Source organism: Lissotriton vulgaris, chromosome 8, assembly GCF_964263255.1.
Source record: "Lissotriton vulgaris chromosome 8, aLisVul1.2, whole genome shotgun sequence".
Classification (NCBI taxonomy): domain Eukaryota; kingdom Metazoa; phylum Chordata; class Amphibia; order Caudata; family Salamandridae; genus Lissotriton; species Lissotriton vulgaris.
Genome location: NC_141696.1, coordinates 1,442,673,847 through 1,442,696,578, shown reverse-complemented (window position 1 = coordinate 1,442,696,578; position 22,732 = coordinate 1,442,673,847). Strand labels below are relative to the sequence as shown.

The 22,732-nt window shown below is 42.1% G+C and overlaps 1 long non-coding RNA gene across 2 annotated transcripts in view; it reads left to right on the top strand.

The window, feature by feature from the left end:
• Positions 1-21,803, top strand: part of LOC147698907 (uncharacterized) — a 105,458-nt gene extending 83,655 nt beyond the window's left edge. The window contains exons 1-3 of one of the 2 annotated variants that reach the window (XR_015299380.1): positions 5,094-5,293; positions 20,198-20,717; positions 21,196-21,803. This is a non-coding gene — a long non-coding RNA (uncharacterized LOC147698907). Of the gene's footprint in view, positions 1-5,093; positions 5,294-20,197; positions 20,718-21,195 lie in introns of those variants that run through there. The other variant, XR_015299379.1, reaches the window with a different exon arrangement.
• The last annotated feature ends 929 nt before the right edge of the window (positions 21,804-22,732 follow it).

The window sequence follows — 22,732 nt, the reverse complement described above, 5'->3', positions numbered from 1 at the left end:
CCTAAAACTGAGCCATATATTTGGTCATATGTACGAATAATGTGGAGAGGTAGGAGCCAACGTCTAAATTTGGGGCATACTGCAAATATCGATTTACTTGATCTGATTGGTGCTTCCATTAGAGGAATTTAAATAATCATTTTTAATTGTTTTAGAAGGTCTTAATGAAGTTTAGTTATACAAATATTACACATTTTGCTGCCTAATGATATTTAGAATCCTGAAGTTTTTATGATGGAAATATTATTGCTTCTTTAAAACGTTTTAAATGTATGATGTGAACTGTTTATATGTGAATGATCACTATTGATCAAATAAACTATTACTTACTATTACTACTTTAATTATATTCGGTGTTAAACTATGTACCTAATTGCACTGAATGACAAAAAGCAACTGAAGCGAGTGGGCTTTTTCCTGCCCTCATCGAGAGAGGCAGCGAGAGGTTAAAAATAATAGCACCAAATATTTCACCCAGTTCGGTGTCTGATTTTAGTGGATGCAATAATTCTCTTATTTGACACTGGACACTTGGAGTAGGCCATATTAGTAGGTCTTTGTGAATTTACTTGTCACAGCAGTCAACCCAGATGCAAGCATTCTGGGCCTCATTTATGAAAAGTGACGCATCGTTGCGTGAAAACAGTAATGCGTCACTTTTCATTGCGCCCTCCTTGCGACATGCTGGATGTGAGATATTTACAATAGGACGCATCATGTCGCAAGGCGTTACAGATACTTCAGTATTTCTGACATATCTGTAGGCCCAAAAATGACGCATCGCTGGAGTGTGTCACAAAAGTGACGCAACTTCAGCCATGGGTCATTTAACACGGGCAACTCCCATTTCAATGGGCCTGCATCAGTCTTACGCCTGCTGTGAGGCAGGTGTACGATATTGACGCATTTGCATCCTAGAAGTGGCGCAGAGAAATCTCATAGATTTCACTGTGTCACTTCTACGAGGCTTATTTGCGCCAGAACGCCCACCTTGCATACATTATACCTGATGCAGGTATAATGTGGCGCAGGGGTTTACAAAGTGACGCATCTACCTAGATGCGTCACTTTGTAAATATGACAGAACATGGTGCATTTTTTTACGCCGCTGGTGCGTCACAAAAAGTGACGCACTGGCGGCACAAAAGTGACGTAAGGGCTCATAAATAAGCCCCTCTGTATCTAAAAACAGTCAACCACGGCACAAGATAGTAGCATTTTCTATGTGTACCTGAGGGACTTAAAGGATTCTATTGCTAGAGGTTTATGATCTTGCATAGATGTCGATATACTAATTTCATTAATTCATGAAATGTTTACAAGTTACACCTGCAAAACTGCACCTGGTGCTACTTTCAAAGTATAATCTTACATTTTATGAAATCACTTTGAGATCTTTCTACACACAGCTTAATCTGTTTGATTTACTCGTCATCAATTCAACAGTAAAAGAATGCGGTGAGAGTGCACAGTGGTTCAGCCTCATTCAGCCACTGACATGTTTTTTCATGGTTAACCATTTCATGGATCATCTGTCCACCAAGGCTATAGCCTTTCGAGGGTAGTTACAGTAGGCATTTGTGTTTCCCATTAGGAGTTGATGGTGAGGCATTAAATAGTCCTTTGTTCGACGGCAGATGCGACATGTAGCTTCCAACTGAAACCCAGTATTTTTCAGGTACTTACTTTACTGAGGCAAAGACATATTTTTCCTGCTGATCTGTGGCATTTTCTTTGTTAGCGTGTGTTAGTTGAATACCTTACTGCATTATAATGTTCCAGTGCTAGCAACTGATCTGCGTTGCACATTAATTTATTTCATTTTACTGCCATGATACAGGTTTTAAGTTTTTTTTTTGTTCAGAAGTTAAAGATGTGCATGCCTTTATGCTTTCTTAAAGATGCTTCCAAAATGCTGGTCGGCCTTTGTCAAAAGAATCTGCTAGGAAATATTTTGACGGTATGGCGTATAAGTTCACCACTTGCAACATAAGCCTCAAAGGGCACAGCTTAACTTTACTAAGTGTAGTCTGTTCAGCAAAAGACTCTTACTCTCAGAATTCATATTCTTGTACCGGCTATTGTTACTTCATTATGGGATTTTATTCCTGATAGTTAGGAGCACCCCACACAAGCACCCAACTAATAACAAACACTCCACCTAACAAAACGCAAGACCTATTGCCTTTGTTCATGCTTGCTTTCATTTGAAGCTATGAATAAATATATGTTCACATGCAAATATGAATTGCATGCATAGCTCACAAAACAACGCACAACGGACTCCCATTCTACATGTTTAAATAACAGACTAATTTCCAAAATATTCATAATCAAGAACGAAAAATACCAAAGCAACCCTTTTCATGCATCTCGTTCTCTGACCTCAACCTTTTAGTGAGGGCATATTGTGTAGAGGTTGTTGAACATGATACATTACAATTGTGCTTACCTAGATAAGATACTCTGGGATGTCTGAGAAAGCACAGTAGCGCAAGTTTGGCCTAGGGCATGGCTGAGGTAAAGGTTTTTTGAAGCCTGCTTAGCCTAAGCTCTCATACCCAAAAAGAAGGTGGGGCCTCCCTTGGCATTACCGAGTATTTCAGGGGGTTAATCTCTGGATTTAGCACAGTTACAGCCCTCAGAAGCATTGCTTAAAAATGCTGCAAAAGAAGTGAGTGGTATCCTACCTCGCACCAGCTAGTAAACTGTGAAAGAGTCATATGCCAAGCAATACTACTACACAAAGTAGTGTTGACCCAGAGAAGGACTTCATCATCATTGAAGATGTTAAGGTATTTGGAGGGATTTTCTCTATTTAGGAGTCAGAGGAAAGCAAATACATGATTTTTGTACCTTTTTTGCAAGGGGAAACATCATTTACCACGAAGGCATTACCACTACTAACGTTTACCACGTGACACTTACCACGCAAACGTCTTCACAACGAGGGTGCCTTCCACGACGTCTTTACCACGGGCTGGGGGGGAGACGTGGTATTCCTTCAAGTCGTTCTGCGTGGGCTTGGGGGGGCAGAGGGGGGGGGGCTCGGAGGGGGGCTGGGGGGGGTCTCCCCCCCAAAAAATAACAAGCAGGTTACTTTAAAAAAAAACGAACATAATTTTAGAAGAAAAAGGAAAGAGCCACTCCCCCAAAGACGTGCTGTGTACGTCAAAAAAGCAGTCCTTTTTTTATTTTGGTATACGTGTTTTGACGCTTGTTTCCATGGAGGATGGAAGTAAGGGCTCGTAGAGAAAGACGTGCAGGTAAGACGTTTCTACGCGTTGTAAAATCCTACGCTGTAAATACCAGCGTGGTAAAGCCACTTGCGATGTAAAATTCGCGTGGTAAAGCCATGCGTGGTAATTGAAATCGTGGTATAATCATATATTCTTAAGCAAGTGTACATAGAAATAAATGGTTTGTGACTCAAAAAGCATGTCTTGCGTGATGAACATAGAGTAGAGAAAGCGATGCACATCTGGTTTTATGGTATGTGAAGATGCTGCACCACTGCTTACATATGAAGAGGGAAACATTGTAAAGTTGAATGAGGCTGCGTCTCAAACCTTTTAGGCACTGATCAATTATTTCTAGCAGTTGTGCAGATCAGATACACTATGGTGTTTGAAGTCACATTCTATTTTATCTTGCTTTTTCAGTAGTGATACGTAGTTCAAGCATGGTAATGTTCATCTCTTTCAAGCATAATAATGTCTGACATACTCTTCTCTGTCCCAAGGCTTCTCAGAGAAGTTTACATTATCTTGTCCGTTTTAAATTAGCAAGTTGTGCCATTTGTGCTGCCTCATGTTTCGAACCACTAATATATTTCACAAAAGAGTGGAATGTTGTCCCTAGGCTCCAGGAACCCATTCTTTGCAGCATCATGTTCATGACAACCACTCCAAGTCGAAGGCTGTCTCTGCATCTAAAAAGACTGCTGCCGCCTTGACCTCCGGGTTAGTGTGTTCTACTGCTCCAAAGAAGGTATGCAAGTTGTATGTCAAATTGCGCCCTGGGACAAAGTCTGCTTGTTCTGTGCTGGCTAGCTTTGGCACCAGAGGGGCAAGACGGTTAGTGTGGACTTTGGCGTATATTTTGGTATCAACATTCAGCAGCGACAATGGGCGGAATGAGGAGCACAGTTTTCAATATCGTAACTATCAGGGCTTCTTTCATTGTAGGGGACATCTCGCAAGATTCACTTATTTCTTCAAACAGTGTCACTAGATGACGTACTAGACGATCTCTGAATTCCTTATAAAAGGCAACTGTGAGACCATCTGGCCGGGTGCACCTCCAGAGAACATACTTTTCAAAGCCTCATTTATTTTTCCAGGACCTCAAGCGGTCTCATAAGAAATTCGTGATGTTCAGCCAAGGTAACTTAATGTGTTCGAGGTAGTCTAAGATATTGCTCTTGTTTGCTGACTTCCGGGAGAGATACCGTTAAGAGTAACACTGACCAAATTGTTTTGCAATATCTTCAGGGTCAGTCAGAAGTTCCTCCGACTCTGCACAAATTGAGTGACCGCAGTGGCTTCTCTCCTATTACGTAGTTGAGCTGCCAGTGTTGGCCCAGGGCGCTCCCCCTTCGCATGCACTCTGGCTACTGCATATTTACCCATATGTTTGACCTCACTATTAGCTACTTCATGATATTCTTCTAGTATCTTTTTTAACTCTTCAGAGGGGCCAGCTTCCTCCCTGCTTAGTAAGGCCCTTTCTAGGTCAATTAGGTGCTTCTCTAAACTACATAGGCGGTTTCTGATAGAGCGCAGCACCTGAGAGTACTTGGAGATTGCAGTGCACCTTATATAACCTTTGAAGGTTTCCCATATTGTGGAGAAACTATTAACTCAACCAACATTATTCGTAAAAAAGTCTTCAATTGCCTTGAATATGGCAGTTTTATAGACACTATCCAACAATGAATAAGGGGCGAATTGCCACGTGAACAGGGCTGGTCTTTTCTGCGGGCAAAGTAGCTCAAATACTATTGGTGCATGATCTGATAATGTCTGTGGGTGTATCGTGCATTCCTTAATCATTGGGTATAATGCTCTTGTTAAAAGCTAGTAATCTATTCGCAGGTGTAATTCATGAGGGGCTGAATTTTGAGTGTGACCCCCCTATCCTGGGAAGCGAGTGTGTCAAATGTCTACCAGGTCCAGGCGCACAATGGAATCCGCTTTGAGTTTTGCAGAGGACGAAATACGCCTTGATGGACCTCCTGAGCGGTCCAGTGCTGGATCAAGAACACATTTAAGATCTCACCCCACTATGAGCGGTAGGTTGGTATTCATGTGTGGGCATGTTAAAAGAGATTGATAAAATTGCGGGCTGTTGAAGTTTGGCCCATAAATATTAACCACAAGTAGATCTAGGCCTATCCCCCTGCATCTACAGATTGTGTAGCGTCCTTCAGTATCTGCATCAATCATAACTAATGTAATTCCTGATTTCGGGTTGACCATTGTGAGCATTCCCCTTGCATGGGTCAAGAAGCCAGCAGCATGAAAGTGACCCTGTTATTTCCTCTGTGTTAGATTCTTACTGTCTGCAGGTAGGTGAGTTTCCTACAGTAATGCAACATCTACGAAATGTTGTTTGAGATATGCATACATTTCTTACTTTGCGATTATTATTAAGTCCCCGAACATTCCAAGTGAGATATCTCACCTTGTTTCATTCTCCTTGTGTCATCTTTAAGTGATCCAGCAGTCTAAATTGAATCCCCCTATTCCAATCCTAACTAGTGTAAACAGCAGCCTGTCATCACTATTGTAGGTGATAAGATAATCAATGTGGTTAAACAACTGAAGTCTCCCTCCCCCATCCACGTCACGTCATCCCCAACTTGACGTGTACGAGATAGCCCTCCCTCTTGTCCCTCAAACCAAAAAGCATAACACCATCTGGTGGAACACACCCTAGGGTGTATGTTGCCTCTCCAACTGCTCTCACTCCACCACTGCAGAGTGAGAGTTAAAGCTTAAAGCCATCTAGAAACTTATGTGGCATTTCGCTCCCTCTAGTACAGTAGCTTATCCTTGTCATAAGGCAGGGGAGGAATATCTTCCTTCCTCTCCGCAAATGTAGGCTCTGCGATAGTTCAAGGTCTGCAATTTAGAGCAATTTTAATCCTACCGGTAAGTATCACTGGACAGGGGTATAAGACAAGTTGGATTACATCTCTATGTCAGAATAGCTGGTTAATTAACTTACTCTTTAGGGAGTGGCTATCAATCAATCCCCACATAAACTGCATGTCAAGAACCTACATTCCCCTCAAGCTTCCATGACAACCTCATATCTCTTCTAATTGTAACCATTGGCTGAGAATTTGTTAATAAACAAAATAGACCCTCGCCCTTCCCACTAATTCCATCTCGCATAAAAGCACGCCATCAGTTCGCGTCTCTAGTCCTGAACATCCAGATTCCCCCCGCTGCCTCCAGGAGTTGTTCTATTTCCCCCTTGCTTTTTTGTTTTTTGGAGTAGTCCTCCAGTGCTTTCTCTAAAGATTTAGGGTCAATGAATATCTTTGATACGCCGTTCATCATTACTCTGAGTCTCGCGGGATAGAGCATGGCATACTCAAGGTTTTGGGCTTGTAGTGTGCGTTTCAGTGGTGCAAATTGACTCCTTGCCTTTTGGACTTTAAGAGTAAAATCAGGGAAGAGTGAAATGGAGGAGCCCTCATATTGTAGGTCCCCTAATTCCCTAGCCTTCCTGAGCGCAGCATCCCTGTCCCTGTAGATCAGGAATTTGGCAATGATTGGGCGCAGAGGGGCTCCTGGAGAAGGTTTAGGACCTAGAGAGCGGTGAGCTCGCTCAATCACAAATATGGGGGAAAAAATGTCTCTGCTCAAGTAGAGTCACCAGGAGCTATTCTGTGAAAATCTCCATATTCCCTGTGGCAGTGGATTCAGGCAGCCCAATAATACAGATATACGGATATTGCTCCTTCTGAGCCTGGCTTCTAAATCCTCTGCTTTGTCCTGTAGTTATTTTGAGACCTAATTAAATTGTTTTTGAGCTGCGTCAGTCTCCATATGCACCTCCACCACTTCTGTCACGCGTCTCACTGCCTGTCCAGCAGCCTGCTTATCTAATCGCCCAGACATACGGTCCATGCAAAAAAACAGTGAATCTATTTTGCAATCAGTTGTGCTCAGTCTTAGCTGCATGGTGGCTAGGATCTGAAGAGAATCTGCAGGTGTGTCTTCAGACAAGTCGCACTATTCAGAGGAAGGCTGGGAGTCACCCTCTTAACAGGATCTAGTTTTTCGTTTGAAATGCAGTTTGGATTGGACCTTATCAACTTTCCCCATTGTTAAGTGTCCGCATCGTCCCCTGCCTCACTCGCAGACACCCTATCAAGGGCTCCCACAGCTTACAAGCAGGTCTGAATGGGGCAAGAGCAATCCAGGCACACACTTCGCCTCTGTTGAAAGTGTGCAATGCTTAAGCTGGATGGGATAAAGAGCCACACTTCCAGCTCCAACGCACTTAAAGCTGTCAGTAGATTAAGTAAACTTCTATCACCAGCCGGCACAGGCCGCCATTATATATGGAAAGGAAGCGCGGAATCAAGAATCCTGTGTTAGCAGTGTTTGGGTGTCACAGGAGGCGTGCCACTGATTGCTTTGACTGGGGCACGATAGGGAATGCCAGCAGTATCTGTGGGGGAAGCTTACTCACGGCTCAGCTGATGTCTTAGAGTAGACCGTCGTAACTGCAACACAGCCCCTCCTTTGTCTTCCTCTTCAAGGCTTTGCACGCTCGAGTATAGTACCTTCCCTCTCACTCACCAGATGTCCCCGCTTTAGCTACAAGTCCGATCCAGGTGGGGTGATGTCCCACGCCTCTCGCAGGACGACTGAGCTCTTCCACGGGCAGACGCAGGCCCGCGAGCAGGCATCGCTGTGTCCCCCACCCCCCGCAGTGGCACCGGCCGTTAACCACCTCTGGGGCCGGGCAGAGATCGGCGCAAGACTCCCAGCCGGCGCAGGGGCTCCAAGCAGTACCAGTGCCCTCTCCCGGACTACGCTTGTCTCACCTTCGGTAAAGTGGAGAGGACCCGGGCACATCCGAATATGTGCGTTCCCTTCAAGCCGGCTGCAGGCCTCAAGAACAGACAGGGCAGGCTTCTCCTCTTGGCACGATTTATGGCACCTCTTCTCGATTTCCCAGGGCAGTAGAGGAATGTGGCAGCTCTGCAGCGCTTCAGCAACTAGATCAGCTCAGACAGCGGCTGGAAAGGCAGCTAGATGCTCGGATTAATGACCAATAGTGGTGATGGCTTAACGGAGCTCTGCTACGGCACCGCCATGTTCCAAACCGCAAGCTCCGCCCCTCTCTTAGAAGTAACTCTCATCTCTATCAACCTCTGCTTGGCATCTCAGGTTGGCATTATACTCAAATCTTCCCTCCGCTTTCTTACTAGGATTTTGTCTTGTCTCTGATTTCTATAAGGAGTATACATAGTCATTGTCCTTCGTTTTCTTACGTTATCCAGATTTAATTATGACGGTGGCTGGAATTAGGAGTACCTAATTGTCTACAGCAGATTCTGAACACTATTGTAAAACATAATTTGCCTGAGTCTATAGTTTCAATGTATCATGTGCAGTATTGTATATATAACAATTTCTTCAAATCTAGAGTGGACCTAGTGCTGCTGCAGAGTAAGAATGGAAAAGCCAAGCTCTCTGCTGCCTTCTAATTAGAAAATTAACTTGGTATAATTCTGGTGTCCCCACAACTTAGCATAAACTGGATTTCAAACTGCAAATCAATTCAGCCCACCTTTCCTCAGTTGATACCTTAATATCGTATCACCATTTACATCTCAGAATAGTCAAACACCCACCACTGCACAATAAACAGAATCAAAGACAAGCTCTTGGAAGTCTTAATAAATGCTAAGCCCTTCCTGCTATATGGCTGCTAGTACACAAGCAGCACTGAGAATCCTCACATGACAGACTTAGAGCCTGACTTAGAGTGAATGTACGTGGACCGTGAAAAACCATCTGATCACTTGTTCGCCTCCTTATTATATTTTATTTATTTTATGCAACTTATATAGCACGCAAATACCCTGGGGTGTCTTGGCCCTGAGGAGTAAAGCAGAAGGAAAGCAGCTGCGTGTGGTGACTACTGGTTGAAGAGCCAGGTTTTTACTAGCTTCCTAAATGTCATGAGGGTGGGACTGGTTTTAATGTGGAGAAGGAGGGTATTCCAAAGTCTGGCTGTGGCAACTGTAAATTGTCGGTCTCTCCAGGAGGTTTTCTTAGTGCGGAAGACAGTAAGTAGGTAAGCTGTGGAGGAGCGCAGGGTTCTGTTCGTGTGTGTGGGCATAGTACTTTTTAGAGAAACTCTGGTCCTGTGTTGTTGATCGCTTTATACGCAATGCACAGTGCTTTAAATTTGGTTCGGCTTCTGATATGCAACCAGTGGAGTTGACGTATGACAGGTGAGATTGATTTGAACTTGGGGGTGCCGGACAAAATTCTGGCTGCTGAGTTTTGAACTAACTGCAGCTTGTTCAGGACTTTCTTCTGGGCATTTGGGAGGAGTCCGTTGCAGTAATCTACTTTTGACATGATCAGTGTGGACATCAGGGTCTTGCCAGCGCTGGAAGGGAGGAATGGTAGAAGTTTCCTTATCATTTTTAGGGTGTAGAAGGAGGAAGAGACGACTGCATTTGCATGGTGGATGAACGAGAGCTTGTCATCGAACAGTACTCTCAAGTTCCTCACCTTAGTGACAGGTTCTGGTGGGAATCTCAGATCGCTTGGCCACCAAGTGGTTCCTCGGTCCAATTTAGAGTATGGTGGGTTGATGGACAAAAGTTCATCAAACGCCAGCTTTCTCTGCCACATTTAATCCCTATGTCAACTGCATTAAACCCTAAACACAATGAATGGAGCAATGGAAAGACACTATTTTGTCTGTGCTATTTAGAGTATAATTTCCATCATCTGAAGCATGGTAGTTCATTCTCCGCACCAGAGTTGGAGGATCATAAATAGCCCAACTCTAACCACAACAATCTCTGAACCACAGAATAGGAAATAAGTTTAACTTGCATATTTTTAATGGCGAATGTTAAGTTCAATGACAATAAATTATGTTATGATTCTCAAACCTCATCTAACACCAATCAACCTACTCTCTCTGTGTCAGAATATATACCTTGAAGAAATATTAACCTAATACCTTTTAATGTAACCCCTAAAACTCTAATTGAGAGAAGAAAACATTGTTTTATGAAGTATACATGTTGTACAAACGTGTATTGTTAACACTCAGTATTTGAGCAGTTTTAAATGTAAGGAGAAATAATCCACGTTCACATTTTACAAACGTATCACACTTGGCACAATTAAATGAGACAACAATTAATCCCAAGTGCAGGTTTATACTACTTGGTCACTTATGTTATGCCTCAAGCTATCTGGTGCAGGATATACGCACTCACATGCAAAACATTACGCTCCTATTCTTAGCCTAGGTATCAGCATACATCATGCATTACATGGACTATTTCTGGACCACAACATCATAACATATTACAACATTTGCAAGGTTTATATATTGGTGTTAAATGTAGTCACACACAATACCACCAATAGTAGGTGGTTACAATAACGCTACCACTTTTTTTAACCCACATGTAAAATGATAGTGAAATACATCTCCCACAGCGCAATACGTTGTAAATGGCAATACCTAGACATGGAAGTAAATAGTTAACATTTGCAACATATTGTAAAATGCAGTCGAATAGGGCAAGCACTTTTATATATTTGTAAATACCATATAGATTCAAGAAAACAACAGACAGCAACAGCAGTAATTGATTTATTTATAAAAAAGGAAACAACAAAGAAAGTGGTTTGGCCAGGTGGTCCTGTGGAAGGAGGGGAAGACAGTATTTTGGGATATGGGATGGATTCTGGGAATGGATAGGTTTAGAGGTTTTGGGAGTGGTTAAGCCAGATGGTTCAGTACAGGGAAAATGTTTGAAAGGTGGAGTTTTGGGGAATGGGAAGGTTTCTGGAAATAGGGTTAGGGGCTTCGTGAGAGGTTGGTACTGGTAGAATGGGTGAGGGAAGTGGAGGGATAGGGTCAGAGGAGAAATGGGGATTTGGGGTCAGGTGTTAGAATAGGGTCAGGTTATGGAATGGTTATGTTAAGTTGTTGGAATGGGGACAAGTGTGAAATAAACTTTTTAAGGCAGACATGGCAGAACACATGCCAACCAGGTTTTCAAACACTTTACCCATTTGCTGACTGATACCCTGGACAGCATGAAACAATGCTGCCTGCAACATGGAAAGGTTTGTAAGGACTTTCATGGCCTCCTCTGAGACCAGTGCTGGCAGGACGGGAGAAGCGGGAGAAGATCCCAGGGCAAAGGAGAGCCCAGTCTTGAAAGTGTTTACAAAGCAGGAAACCCTGTATTTGACTATCAATAAGTCACTCCTAACTTAGACCTTGTTACCCACAAGGTAGGGTGCCTGGAATGTAAAAGTTTAACATGTGCAACATTAAAATTTACATGTTCCTTCAGTTCCTACGACGCAGTGAGAAACTATTTTCACTGGCAGGGCTCCAGCTTAATCCTAGAAAAGTTCAAGTACAGATTGTGAACTTTCATGTGTAACTGTGGGCAGGACACAGCTACACAAATAATTCTAAGATGATGTTTAACATTTTTAAAACAATCCAATTTAATGATAAAGTCTGATTAAAAACACATATATAATTAGTAAAAGTACATTTTAGAAAATTTAATTTTGACTGCCTGAACTTCCACTATCCATAGTTTTTTCCTTCTGACGGGGCTCACCTACAGAGATTGAGCGGTGAAACACAAAACATAATATATTAGAATATGTTGATTGAAACTACACAAGTAAAGAAACAGATGTATGTCTCTTCATGTTCATTTCTTACAATTGTTGTGAATGAAAGTTTGTTAGATGTGGTTGAGCTTTACTACAGTAACAGAAATACAATCCACTTTATTCTAAGTAGATCATGTACAATGCTGTATTTTGAATGTTTGTTGAGTTTTTTGTTATCTTTTTTGTCCTTCTAATATGTTTTCAACATTACTTATTGGGTAGGTATGGAGTTTGTCAGATGGGTACTCCATCATAAACATGTATCCTATGACACTTCTAATAAGGAGGGCGGGGCTAGCATCACATAAAAAAAAACACAATTTACTGATGCATATGTAGAGATTCGACACGACCCACGATATAAAACATTATATATATCATATGGAAATGAATAAAAAACATATATAACAGTCAAGAAGCATTGCAATTACATAGTCCAAGACGTTCGGCAATTCAATGAGTGATATGTGCATTTTGGCCATGGAATGTTTTGATTTCTTTATCTATAATTTGGTGAGAGTTTGGCACTAATTCATTTCTCTGTCGTCCGCCCTCTGCTTCCATATTTTCCGGTGTTTATGGGGGCATCCCCTAGCTATCTCCATTCTCATACAGTGATCCATGTGATTTTTCAGACCAAATCAAGCCGATGCCCTCCACATCTTGACTATTTCACATTTAGCGAGCGTCAGTCTTAAACTGAGAAGGCATAATTTATATCTATTCCCTCCCACATCCTCCGTGAGGTGAAGAAGGGCCAGCCACGGACTACACGGGATTTGCCATGAAAGGACCTTACCCAGGTATGTAACCACCCCCGCCAAAACCTTTCCAATGTTGGGCAGCTCCACACTGTGTGGATGAAGGGGCCGCCCTCCACACCACATCTGAGACACTGGGGGAAGCAACAGACCCATATGCCAGAGCCCGTGGTGCGTTATATGCACTCAGTGGGTATACTTAAATTGTATTAGCCAATTCTCTAGGGGAGCCCAAAATCTCTGTCCAGTCTTCATGTCCTAGTTCACCCACATCTGCCTCCCAAGCTGCGCGCAAGGCACCAAATGTATCAGGTTGATTAGAAATTATGTTCTGGTAGATCTTGCAAACTTTATGATCAACCAAATCTCCCAGGAGAAGTTTGCCTTCTAGTGAGTTAAATTCTGGGAGGTCCTGCAGTGCCGCAATGTGAAGAGTTAGCAGTGGCAAACCTGCAGGAACCTATGGAACTATCTCCAGTACCCAGCATTTCCAGTTATCTCTGACTCACCAGACCCCCACTGTGGCTCCCAGGACGGCACTAGCAGTCCAATCTCAGACCGATCAATGGCACTGGCCCCTGCAGTAACTGCGCCAAGGCCAAATAACCCCAACTTCACTATGAACGGGGGGGCGAGAGGGGAGGATTCACTTCATCGCAAACCACACAGATGTTAGTGCGGTCCGCTCCACAATTGATGTGACCACCCCGTGTTACCTCCTAATGGGGTTCAGTTAATTTATGTTCCCGCTATGGGCCGCGGCGTGCACTTCCCTCATCTGCTACAACTGCTTGGTGTAGGACTATCTCCCAGTGTTCTTGACCCTGTGAGGCCTGTGCAGCAGGATAATGACCAGCAGAAATGTAGGGGGCCTTTATTTCACCAGTCGGCACACCCCTACCGCAAATGAAGGGCGTGGCCCTGCGGGGCTCAGCTAGCCGTTGGATGAGCACCTGCACCACAATATGTATGGGCCTGTTACATGCTCTGTGACCCCTTGCAACAGGTGATGTCATCCATCCCGGCTCCTCACCAAATGGAGGCCCATTCATATCCACTGCGCAATGGCTGGTGGCTATTTCCCATAGAGTGGGGAGTTCAGTGGAGCTGTTCCGGTCAGCTGTAACAATGCTGCGGCTCCTGGGTATCTGTTGACTCCTCTGGACGGCCACAGGCCTGCATCAAACACACCGCCGCAGGCCAGCTTGTTCAGCGCACCCTGCAACTGGGCCCAGCACGTCTGCCTCAGGATCAGGGGAGGCTGTGAGCTCACTCCTCCCAGTCCGCATGTCTTCCTGACACCTGGTCCCACCTATTGCACTCTTCTCCACCTCGGATGAGTACCTGTGTGACACTCAGAGGGTCCCAGCCCATCCCGGGCCTCGAGCCTCGGCCTGCTGGATCGATAGGCCGCACTCTGTCCACTGCGGCTGGACCCAGGCAAGAAACCTCGGGATGATCCCGCACCAGAATGCGGGTATTCCGTAGGTACCCTGTGTCCCTTATATGTGGGAACCTCATTTGTATACTGCAGGATACTAAAGGATGCAGGGTGGCTGCGCAGAACTGATCTAAGGTGCATCCTCCATTTCTCTGCATCTTAGCCACACCCCAATAGCTTCACATTTTTTATAACGTTTCTGGCCCTCAATTCAAAATCAGAACAAATGTTTTTCATATTGGCCAACATCTAAATGTTATGGGAGCCTTTTGTTTTATTTATTATTTTTGATTTAAAAAAATCAATGTTATTCCATAAGAAAGAGACAGATGGGCAATACAACGTATTGATAAACACCTGATATATTTTTGGTTCTTATGGGCTTAATTTCACATTGTGATGGAGCTGATATAGAGCCTAAAAATGTATCAAAAAGTCATAAAGTAGCTAGTCAACAAATTAAAAAATGTAATGCTCTTTGGAAAGATTTTTAAAAGGCTCTTATGAGTTAGAAAAAATATGGTTGACATTAACCACAATAACCAAGGCACCCTTGCCTCCAATGCTGCCATGTCTTAAACTTAAAAGTTGTGGCAAAACCATCCCACTTTAAAATTAAAATGAAATGCTTAGTGACACTAGTGTAATTTGGCAGGCATGGTATATCACACAGCCTCCCCATGCCAACAAGAGGGCCTGCATGTCCTAAAACATTAAATATCTTTGTGTAATGTATAATATATAAATATATATATATACTAGCAGCCCGTCCCGACGTTGTCCAGGTATGAATAGCTGCAGGCCAGTAGTATATTGTTTTGTAGGATTTCGTTTTGATAGCATTTCCTATCTGTGACAGGCCTGTGAAACGCTCCGATTCACAGTGCACTACTGATGCACTTAAGAGTGTGCGTTGAGTAGTGTGTGAACTCGAGTTTCCCTACTTTATTTTTCCTTGCAATATTATATAGCGCAAACTCGACAACATGGCATGAGCACAATTTACATTACAGAAGAACACATTCATTTGTGGTAGGCACGGGGAGACAAAGCGATTTGCCTGGATTCACATGATGTTGAGCTGAAGCGGAGATTCAAACGTAGCTCCCCAGCTCTAAAGTTCGCAATTCTAGAACTTGTGGCGGGAGGTATGTCTAAAAGTGTATGTCGGTGCTGGCCATCAATGAGAGAGGCCTGTGCATTTTTCAAATCGGTGGTGAAAAAATATGAGTATGTTGCTGGAGATGTGGGCTGCCATGCCACCAATGTACTTACTGGGGGAGGGTAAACACCCATTGTTCCGCAACTTTCTTTCCGCATAACATCACTCTGCATACTTTCATTGCGAAAGTACCATGACTCCGCAATGCCATAATAACGCATGGCATTACATTTTATATGCTTTTACCACACATACATTTACAACAAAATTCATTGTAAATGCATGAATGGTAAAAGCATGTTTTTTTTAATGTTTGGATAAGGTAAGTATGGGTATAGGGGTATATGTTTTGGGGTACTGAGGTATATGTTTTGGGGTGTTTGGTTACTTTAAGGGTTCAGATATGGTTTTAGGTTATGGGGTACAGGGGTAGTTTTAGGGTTTAGGGATAGGTATGAGTTTTGGGGTATAGGGTTATTTTAAGGGTTCGGGGCTAGGTTGGGTTTTGGGGTACAGGGGTATTTTTAGGGTTCAGGGCTCGGTTTGAGTTTTGGGGTACAGGGGTATTTTAGGGTTCAGGGGTAGGTTTGGGTTTTGGGGTACAGGGTTATTTTTATGGTTCAGGGCTAGGTTTGGGTTTTGGGGTACAGAGGTGTCTTTAGGGTTCAGGGGTAGGGTTGGGTTTTGGGGTACAGGGGTATTTTAAGGGTTCAGGGCTAGGTTTGGGTTTTGGGGTACAGGGGTATTTTAGGGTTCAGGGGTAGGTTTGGGTTTTGGGGTACAGGGGTATTTTTAGGGTTCAGGGCTAGGTTTGAGTTTTGGGGTACAGGGGTATTTTTAGGGTTCCGGGGTAGGTTTGGGTTTTGAGGTACAGGGGTATTTATAGGGTTCAGGGCTAGGTTTGGGTTTTGGGGTACAGGGGCATTTTTAGGGTTTAGGGATAGGTTTGGGTTTTGGGGTATAGGGTATATTTATAGGGTTAGGATGGGTTAGTGTTTAAGGGTGTTGGGGTATTTTAAGGAGTAAGGGTGGGTTATGAATATGGGGTGCAGGGGTATTAAAAAGGAGCAGGGTGGACACCCGGAGCTGGAATGTACAGAATCTGGGAAGAAAAAACAATGAAGTATTGGGTACAACGCTTGCTTTTTTTCCCGTAATCCCGCGCCCCGCACACGCCCACAGCACACGCCCACAGCACACGATATGAGACATGGCATGAAGGGCGGAACGTACCACACGCCCCCAGCGTTTGTCACGCCCCCAGCACACGCCCACAGCACAACGCAGACACGCCCACAAGGGACTATTTTGCTGGCACGGTTCATTTACCTTTTAAATGTATATGGTGGGCGTCTGCATAGCCTATGTTCTTTTGCTGCAACTGCCCTTTCCAACGCTGTATTGGGTGTTGTGATTGGTGCTGTGGTTCCTGAGATTACCCGCCTCAAAGGTTTGGGCTCTCTCTTTATTATATTAGTATAGATATATATATATTCACTGAAAAAACCATAGGTTTGACATCAGTTATAGTTAGCTGGAAATTTTACTGACATAAAACCATTGAAATTCCCACGTTATAGTTAGTTGGACTCACTATAACTTGCGCGCCAGCAATGCACTGCTGATGACGTCACATATTACATCACTCATGACATGGTCAGTGGCATCACTCATGACATCACTGATGACACCATTCTTGTGACAGAGTGATAGACCTCCTTTCAGTGTAATGTAACCCTTTTATGGCCCCCACATCAAACCTAGGGGATCAAGGGGGGGTCTACTCTGCCCCATTATGGTCAATTCCCCCTTTGTTTTAGCCACCTCTTGTGTCTCGATCCTACTGAGACACAAGATGGCGGCCGCTCCGTACTGTTTGAAATGTTTACAGACACCCGATGGCCAATCAGCTTTCCGCACGCAGGTCGCGTAGCGCGCCCGGTACGCGCCCCGGTGCGCATACCGGGGCGCTGCCATAGATATATATATTTTTTTGAACCTAAATTACTCAAAAAAAACTGGAGCACATATCTTGAGACATAGCAAAGGCACATCGGGCTACCAGTCCCTACAATTTTGCCAAGTTTGGTGGAAATCCATTCAGCCGTTCGGGCTAAAAGTGAGTTCGACCGCCCTATGGAAATGAACATGGGGAAAACACGTTTTGGGAACCCCCTTTTATCTCGGCCCCCGCTTCACGAATCCCCCCCAAACTTTCAAGGAAGGACCGGAGCTCCGCGAGGCAAATTTGAGGACATTTTTAGGCAGATTCGTCAACCGGCGCCAAAGTTATTCCAAATAGAATTTTGAGATTTTGCATTGAAAAAAATCCTTACTATAACTACCTACTGGCGACCGCCAGTAGGTAATATATATATGTATATGTATATATATATATGTATATATACATATATATATATTTTTTAGAAATCATAACTGCAACTGGAGGGCATTGATGTCAACGTAATAAGATTCTTTCTTTAGATATTTTAAATAAATTATTGTCATATATATATAAATTATAATGTTGCATTTTTACACAATTTAATACGCATGCATTAGATTTAACAGGGAAAAGTTTGGTGGGTGTCCAACACGCTATGTTTTTAAAATAATTTCGGTCTCAGCATCATTGAAAATTATATTAAAGGCAAACAACATTTACATATAATTATTATATTAAATGGGATTACAATTTATGTTAGGCTCAAAATATGTTATAATACTAGAAATCAAACATGGTCTATTGCCATATTTTAACTTTTAGTGATTTGTTAAATCAATCACAATCTTAAAAAATACAACATTTCTATTTAGTTGCATAGCATGTATTGTGCTTGGTAAACAACGTTTACCACGCAACTTTTTCCCCACAGGGAATCACAACGCGGTTGTTACAACGACCGCATTGTGATTCCGCATGCCATTACTCCGCAAGTCGGAACAACGACTTGCGGAGGGGCGGGAGGTGTTGGATTTAAAATCCAACAGCTTCCCTAGTGTCCGCACAAACTGGAGTTGCAATAGTAAATTCTACAATCCCAACATCCAGTGCCCCCCTCCGCAAGTCGTTGTTCCGAGTAATGGTATGCGGAATCTCAACGCAGTCGTTGTAACAACCGCATTGTGATTCCATGCAGGGAAAAAGACTGCGGATTAATGACTTACATTCATCGTGCTTGCCTGACTATTGGCTGGATCATACCTTAGCTGGCTGTGGTTGATCAAGGACCCTTACACAAGTATTTCTAGTTCTTCAACAGTGACGTTGAAGGCGCTGTCACCTGTACCTTCAACCTTGGTGGGTTTTAGCAGCAGAATATGAGCAGAAACAGTTGTGTAGGTCTTCTTCAATTGTTGGAGACAAGTGACTAAATGACCCTAAATCGTGTATGGCAAAACATAACAGAAAATTATGTCAGTGTACGTGGAGTTTGCAAAAAAACATTTCAAAGAAAAACATTAAGAAAAATACATACATTAATGTGAGACATTAATAATAGACTTGGAAATAAAATAATAATATATTGTACTTTAGAGAGAAATGATTCTGTTTCTCTCTGACGTTGTTAGTGAATACTTAAAGGATTACTAATGGGAGAAGAATGACATTACTTAATTATAAAAAAAGCCCTAAAAAGAGTATATAGAATTGTTTGAAAATAAAACAAGTAAAATCATTGTTCAATGTACATGTCCTCAGTACATATATTATTTAAAAATGGTCATTCACATGTTTGCAAATATTTGCACTATAAATAATGACTTATTTCACTATTCACAGCCCTATGTCTATCCACCAACCAAAGGAAAAGGGAGGTGGATATATTAATTAGCAATAGGAGTGTACAAAGCATGTCCTAATCTAACACCCATGTAGAAAACGCATATCATTCAGAAAAAAGTTGAACTGAGACACTAAAGAAGCCTTACCCTTACAATTTAATTTAGTATTTTTACCAGATATTAACATCCAGATAACCATTACACCTATTGTGAAGGTAATGGCAGTTTTATAGTAGTTAAAGAATTATTTAAAATTTTGTTTCCTTTTGTCCTTAATCTTGTCAGTGGGCTCTGCTTCTCCCAGTCAAACATGGCTTTTAATCATACTAAGAGACGAGTTATACGAAATAACAAGTACAAATCATGTTTGTTAAATACTTAGCACAGTTAGAGAGCTATATATGAGGATGTTAAGAGACAGTGTAAGATTAGTGTCCGCAGTGTTTAACGTAGTGACAAAAAAAATTAAATCAACTTGAATCTTGTGAAAAGCAGGATTTCGGATATGGGGCTGTCCTGAATTGTGACTGTATAAAAAGAGAGTAAATTCAGAGTTTTATCGCGTCCCAAAGTAGTTTATGTTTAGCATTCATCAGTGGATCGTCATGGAGCCAGTATCAGGTGGTTGGGGTGTCGAATTGATCTTCACTTCCTACATTTTCAATATCTTGTCTACTCAGATAGTTTTCTCAATAAGTACCATTTTCTATGTCCTCTATATTTGTACCGATTGTGCACATTTTATTTTGTTTCAATTTTTGGGCGGTTTTTAGCACATTCTATTTTGCATGTTGTGTCTCTCCCATTCTCATTGGCGACATTGTACTCATCCTCATTTTTATCTAGATTTAAAAGACTGGATCTCCTTTTAAACTTATGTGCATTGAACACTCTATTAACTCCTTAAGAGTCATATGCAGAATTTACACTGCAAAGATTTTCAAGAGGACTAATCATAAAAATAGTTTAAAAAATATTTCCAGTGTGACAACTACATTAAGTTTTTGAGAGGTAAGTACTGAGTGAGGGAGAACTTATTACTTAAGGTAATTAGGTAAAGGATTGAATATACTATGAATGTTACAAGTTTCTTTTCTAATCGGGTATTGTTTTATTGCAGACTTCCGCAAGCAGTTTTAAAAGAAGTGTGACGAACCTCGCATGAGTGTTTTCTCTCTCTTCCCCTTCCCCTTCTCCCCCCTGTGTTGGCTGCTGTGATTTCTATTACAATTAGAAGTCATGGTCTCTCTTCATTGCATTCTTACAAACCAGTAACGAATATTCATGAACTACAACACTAAGGAACCCAACAACGCGAAGGGATGTCTGCTTCAGTGAGGCCATTGTGTGAACCAGGGGACCTGTGGAACAGACGTTTGGGATACTTAAAGCATGATTATGTTGCATGTACAAGCCTGGAAGATCCCCCGTCTACTCTCCAGGGAAGATCTGTGGTATTGTGCGCTATGTTGTATGGTGTACAATATTGCCCTTCGTCAAAACATCAACTTTATCCCTGATGACGACTATCAGCGGGAACCACAGGATGATGTTGGTGAGAAGCTTCAGCATGATGACAGTGATGAGGATGAAGGCAGTGACATTAGATGCGAACCAACTGAAAACATCTTTGTCAGATGGTAAGAGGCATAAATGAGAATTGAACTCTAAAATTACTTATATAGACATCTCCTTTTTGAAAATGGATGTAACTAATCCAATATTGTGTTTATTTTAAACATCATATTGTTTATTTATTTGCAGCAAAGTAGTTCATATGTTAGAATTTTAAATAGTGAGCAATGTACTGTTATGTGGACAAGTTTCTCCATCACAAAATTCCCAAAAAAATCACATCAGCCTTATTGCAAATGCATTATATATGTAACTTGTAATAGATAGTAGTCCGTTTGATCTTTTACCTTCGTGACAGAGGACCCATTGAGAAAAGCAAACTGACAAATTGTCTACAACTGACAAATATTTATGAGCATGTAATGTGAAATTATCTTTGTTACAGTTCTAGAAGTTTTTTAATCTGTGGGGAAAGTAACATATTTGAATGTTTAAAAAATCTATTTCTCACAATCGCATTAATGTATATTTATTTCTTCCTAGGTCATCTCATCCTGTCATCTGCTGGGACAGTAGCAACTAATTTCTTCTGTCTTGTAAAGGACGTTTGGTGGAGAGATCTGCAGTGTAAGTTACCTGAATATTGGTGCACTGGTTCTGAAAAAAAGGATATGGACACACTTGTTTTCAGTCATGGTGTGATACTAGTGCAACTGAGATTCATGTAAAATAACTGACAATTATGCATCTCTATGTGTAGAACTTATCCTTAGTAAGGTAATGTGTAGCATATCTGTAGATTTCGAATTTGTTATGAATGCGTTTGAGCATAATCCCAGTTGAAAAGATTAGAATATACAAAAGTGTGGCGGTAGACTCCCATTGTTGTTAATTATGTATTGGTTGCGTCAGTAGTTAGGTAAATGTAACACTGAGTTGTTATCTTCAAAGTGGATGTTTTTTCCCATGATTTCAGTTTGACTATTTTGTTTATTTTGCATTTAATTTTTCATAATTGTTTTCCTGTACTTCCTGTTGTGCCCTCTTGGTATGATTTCACACATTGTTGCTGTATCTTTCCCCTGTAGTAGATTACTTATTATATTTTTCTCAATAAAACTATGAAAAATAAATAAAAAATCTGAAAAAGGGGTCTTAGCCATTGTATTTAAGTTTAATTCATAAACTTTTTTGTATAGCTAATACAACAGGAAATATGTCTTGTTCTTTATACATTTTTTATGTGTATATTAATAACACCAAATAGCATAATATATTATTCTTTCAATAATATGACAACTCAGTAATATTATTGTTGGACCAGATACTCCTCAGGTAGCATTTTCCTAAATGTTTTGCTTTTTCAGCCTGGGTTTTAAATTATCTTGTGGGCCTATGGACTGTTGGCACTTTCCCAATGTAAATACAGTGTGAAAGTGTGTGCACTATTCCTACCTATGTTGGGAAGTGGCGCTGACATGATGTTCTGAACCATGGGGCGGTTAGCCTTCGCTGACCAGTGTGTGCACATTGGCAGCTTTTGTGATTAAACTAATGAGCTGCCTGCCAGGACAGGCTGCTGTATGTGCCTGGGCCTCCTGCCATTGCAGTCTTGTGCTTAAGCACTGTCAAACATATTAGTTAAACCGATGTCCAGTCTGATGTTGCATACTTGGGCAAGAGCACCTGCACCCCTGGTGCTAGAGACTATGTGTCTAACTTGCCATAGCAGGTCTGCGGTGCCGTAGTGCAAATGCAACCGGTAGTGAGGAATACCTGTGTGTGTTTTCACTACCTATGAGGCTTGTTCTTCCCATATGCTAACATGGGGAAGTGGTTGACTTCACTTCAGGTTGCAATAGTGGATAGCAGTGGAGCAGCCTCATGATGTTTCCTATCAATGGATTTACAATGCCAAACACTTTCTAATGGTAAAGGGGGTTTTGGCATAACTCGTTAAGAAATGCCCCTTATGGAATATGGACATTTCTATGCTCTAAGGGTCTTGTGTGTCATGTTGCCTGGCTCCAGTGTCCGGCAGGGGCTGTGGGAGCACATCTGTGCATTCCCCAAGTGACAG